Source organism: Lucilia sericata, unplaced genomic scaffold, assembly GCF_015586225.1.
Source record: "Lucilia sericata isolate MDLA Ls3-8-SP2 unplaced genomic scaffold, ASM1558622v1 Contig003066F_arrow, whole genome shotgun sequence".
Taxonomy (NCBI): domain Eukaryota; kingdom Metazoa; phylum Arthropoda; class Insecta; order Diptera; family Calliphoridae; genus Lucilia; species Lucilia sericata.
The window spans coordinates 1-5,000 of record NW_023996677.1 but is presented as its reverse complement, the minus strand read 5'-3'; the positions used below and the strand labels follow the sequence as shown (position 1 = coordinate 5,000).

Sequence of the window (5,000 nt, the reverse complement as noted above, 5' to 3'; positions counted from 1 at the left end):
ATTCGGGGGGTTCAGTTATATGGGGGCTAGGTGAAATATTGTCTTGGACATGTCAGACAATACTTTTCTACTTGCTTTTATCAAAACAATTTTGTCACCAAAGGTCGGGAGTAAAATTTTCAAATATTTAAAATAAAAAAATCTGATTAACAAGGTCTTCCACCAAATTATTTCTAAAAGTTTTAATTTATTTCCTTCTAGACCTACTGTAGAAATTTGTCTGACTAGTTCGATTTCAAAATAAAAACTCAACAAAAACGTTGAATTAATTAAATTTCGTTTGTGCCCAAACTTTGTCCTTAACTTTGTTAAACTTTTTCCTTTGACTTTCACAAAATTTTGTACATATTCTGCAGTTTTTCATTTGTTTTCTTCTCGTACTTATAGATGATAAAAGTACCATGAGACTTTTGACATGATTAAAAATGTCAGAGTATAACAAAAATAAGAAAACAGGATTATTACTTGTACATGTAACAGTAATGATAAAAGTTTTTTATTTTCATATTTTCTTTATTCTTCCTAATATTTGGGACACATATTATTTATTAAAACGCTTGCTTGCTACTGTTTGGCTCAATTACACATAAAAATATGTAATAGATTAAGTTTAAATCATTAGAAACTTTAGGGATTTATTTTGTCACCATCGTTGTCATTGTCTTTGTCATAAAGTGACTTGTAACAAAATTAATTAAAACTGATACAAAAGTGAAAGAGAAATGATTAGGAAGTAAAATAAGCTTTGGAAGCTAACTACAACCTAGTTTATGATTAATTAAGTTAATTAAGATTTAAATTAGTTCATATGATCTAGTAGGTGACGTCCTGTAGCTGTCAGAGGTACCTTAAGTGGGATTTAACGCCAACGAAAAAGGTGTTAAACGTAAAAAATTTTGTGATAATTAATGGAATTTTCATTATTCGATTATGTTAAAACTTATCACCAGTTAATTTTAAATTCGATGGAATAATATTAGATATAACAAAGACAATTTTTATTTTCAGGAGCAGGTCTGAAAAATATCAAAAGGAGTATAAGTCAGTGTGGGAACTTAATGGTGTTAAAGTTCTTGACTTTTATAGAGTCTATAGTATAGTTTATAGTCTAGTTCATCGCCTAGTCTATAGTATAGTCTATAGTTTTGTTTATAGTCTACTTTATAGTCTATAATACAGTTTTTAGTCTAGTCCACAGTCTAGTCTAGAGTCTAGTCTTATATAATGATGATAAAAGTTCTTAGTTTTTAACAGTCTATAGTTTAGTCTATAGTCTAGTTTATAATCAAGTTCTATAATCAAGTCTATAGTATAGTCTAGTCTATAGCCTGTTTCTAGTTTATAGCCTAGTCTATAGTCTAGTTTTTAGTCTAGTCTATAGTCCGTCTATAGTCCAGTCTATGGTCTAGTCTATAGCCTAGTCTCTAGTCTAGTCTATAGTCGGAGTCTACAGTCTAGTCTATAGTCGAGTCTATAGTCTAGTCTATAGTCTAGTCTATAGTCTAGTCTAGTTAGTCTAATCTATAGTCTAGTCTAGTCTATAGTCTAGTCTATAGTCTAGTCTATAGTCTAGTCTATAGTCTAGTCGTTAGTCTAATAGTCTAGTCTATAGTCTAGTCTATGTAGTCTATAGTCTAGTCTATAGTCTAGTCTATAGTTAGTCTATAGTCTAGTCTATAGTCTAGTCTATAGTCTAGTCTATAGTCTAGTCTATCGTCTAGTCTATAGTCTAGTCTATAGTCTAGTCTATAGTCTAGTCTATAGTTCTCGTTAGTCTATAGTCTAGTCTATAGTCTAGTCTATAGTCTAGTCTATAGTCTAGTCTATAGTCTAGTCTATAGTCTAGTCTATAGTTCTAGTCTATAGTCTAGGTCTATAGTCTAGTCTATAGTCTAGTCTATAGTCTAGTCTATAGTCTAGTCTATAGTTAGTCTATAGTCTGAGTCTATAGTCTAGTCTATAGTCTAGTCTATAGTCTAGTCTATAGTCTAGTCTATAGTCTAGTCTATAGTCTAGTCTATAGTCTAGTCTATAGTCTAGTCTATAGTCTAGTCTATAGTCTAGTCTATAGTCTAGTCTATAGTCTAGTCTATAGTCTAGTCTATAGTCTAGTCTATAGTCTAGTCTATAGTCTAGTCTATAGTCTAGTCTATAGTCTAGTCTATAGTCTAGTTATAGTCTAGTCTATAGTCTAGTCTATAGTCTAGTCTATAGTCTAGTCTATAGTCTAGTCTATAGTCTAGTCTATAGTCTAGTCTATAGTCTAGTCTATAGTCTAGTCTATAGTCTAGTCTATAGTCTAGTCTATAGTCTAGTCTATAGTCTAGTCTATAGTCTAGTCTATAGTCTAGTCTATAGTCTAGTCTATAGTCTAGTCTATAGTCTTCTATAGTCTAGTCTATAGTCTAGTCTATAGTCTAGTCTATAGTCTAGTCTATAGTCTAGTCTATAGTCTAGTCTATAGTCTAGTCTATAGTCTAGTCTATAGTCTAGTCTATAGTCTAGTCTATAGTCTAGTCTATAGTCTAGTCTATAGTCTAGTCTATAGTCTAGTCTATAGTCTAGTCTATAGTCTAGTCTATAGTCTAGTCTATAGTCTAGTCTATAGTCTAGTCTATAGTCTAGTCTATAGTCTAATCTATAGTCTAGTCTATAGTCTAGTATATAGTCTAGTCTATAGTCTAGTCTATAGTCTAGTCTATAGTCTAGTCTATAGTCTAGTCTATAGTCTAGTCTATAGTCTAGTCTATAGTCTAGTCTATAGTCTAGTCTATAGTCTAGTCTAGTCTAGTCTATAGTCTAGTCTATAGTCTAGTCTATAGTCTAGTCTACAGTCTAGTCTATAGTCTAGTCTAGTCTATAGTCTAGTCTATAATCTAGTCTATAGTCTGGTCTTTAGTTTAGTTTAGTCTAGTCTATAGTATTGTCTATAGTCTAGTATATTCTAGTCTATAATCTAGTCTATAGTCAAGTCTATAGTCTAGTTTATAGTCTAGTTTATAGTCAAATCTATAGTCTAGTCTGTATTCTAGTGTATAGTCTAGTCTATAGTCTAGTCTATAGTCAAGTTTATAGTCGAGTCTATAGTCTAGTCTATAGTCAAGCCTATAGTCTAGTCTAGTTTATAGTCTATACTGTAGTCTACAGTCTAGTTTATAAAATTACAAAATTTCCAGATGTTGTTTAAATTTGGCGTTTTCTAGCGGCTTTGGCAAAAACCTAAATAAGACGGTTTTTTTTGACATGGTTTAATGTGAAATCTTGGAAGAATATTGGCAACACTGCTTGTGGCAGCACTATGCAAGAGAGAAAGATTGATCTAACTTAATGAGTATTAAAGAGACCGGTTTAAAAATGTTGCCATAGTTTTGCCATAAATTTCCTAAAATAGTTTCCCACTAACTAAAAACAAGCACGATAGTAACAAATACAAATATGTAGAGCTGTTTACGATCAAAACAACAAACAATTAAATAAATTACTTTAAAATAAATTTTCATTATGGCAACTCTTTAACTACTGATACAATCTAATGACCATTAACTACTCAAACAGATAAAACTTGTTTTCTATTTTAACATTTTGCTACAAAAAAATTTATTTCAAATAAATTTGTTTTCTTTACACACTTTGCACACAGTACAATAAATATAGTTTTTATGATTTTATGATAATTTGTTTAAGCGCTTTTAGCTTTTTTATTCTCTTCCATCTTTTCTTGTACAAATTTGAACAAAACATCAGCTCCCTCCTGATTATTCTTCTATAGTAGGGCAATTCAGCTAGACGATCAACCCAGGCTTTAACATTGGGGAATTCTCCCTCTTCGATGGGAGCAAAAAGCATGGCGGTAGAGACCGAAGCTATGCAGCATAAATCGGCAATGGTAAGATCCTCACCGCACAGGTATTTGGAAGAAGTCAAACATTTCTCTAGACCATCATAGGCCTTTTGCATGTAGACAACTTTTTTCTTGGGCAATATGATCGGCACCAAAGTAAATGACAGGTTCTACCATGAAACGGGCACGAGGGAAAAGATGACCGCAATCGAATAGAGACGGGCATCAACTTTCATGCGTTGAAGTTTATCTTTGGGATAGAGGGTTTCATCGACGGCATACTTATCAGCCAAGTATGAGCAAATGACATGCGAATCGGTGATAACAACACCGTTATCATCCAACACGGGAATAGTGGTAGGGGGTTAAGTTTAAGAAATTCAGGTGTCAAATGATCGCCTTCTTTCAAATTCATGGGTCTAGAAATTTATAGAAAAATAAGTTAAAATAAACATAAATTTGGTATAAAATTTAAACATTTGTATAAATTAATTTTATGTTATTGTTTAAGACTTACCTCAAGTCCAAATCAACTCCCAAAGCAGCAGCAGTTAATAGAACAGCACGGCAGGGAGGACTGCGGGGAGTGTAGTATAAAACTGGTTTCGACATTTTTGCAGGAATTAAAAAAACCTTTAAGAGAAATTTAAAAATAAACTTAGATTTTCTTACTTTTAGTTTGACAATGTCTTAAGTGACAGTTTTTTTGGGGGGGAATTTATTTGTTAGTCATTTTATTTACTCGTTTGTCAAATAAAATGTGCTAATTATTTTTGCTAAAAAATATATACATAGATATGTATGTAGGTATTATTAACATACAAAAAATGATCGATCGTATATTTTTTGCCGGTCTCTTGATGCTTACCTTTTAGCTGGAGTGCAAATATACAACTGTTTATAAAATTTGGGAGCGAGTTTTTACTATAGTGGGGAGAATTGGATCACTTCAAGAGGTTTGTGGTGGCAACCAGCTTTATATAGAGATGCCAGATGTCTTATTTTCATGCTAGCCAATTCAAACTCCCTGAATATTTCAAGTTTATTCAATACCTATAATGTTTAAACTTTAATAAAAAAATTTATAAATTATTGCGGGTTTAAAATTGCGGATCTTGTAATATATCAAGGCAATCTATGGCCGAGTATGACATTTGTC

The 5,000-nt window shown here is 31.9% G+C and overlaps 1 pseudogene; it reads right to left on the bottom strand.

The window, feature by feature from the left end:
- Positions 1-3,663: 3,663 nt before the first annotated feature.
- Positions 3,664-4,797, bottom strand: LOC119614569 (annotated as a pseudogene).
- Between the last annotated feature and the right edge of the window lie 203 nt (positions 4,798-5,000).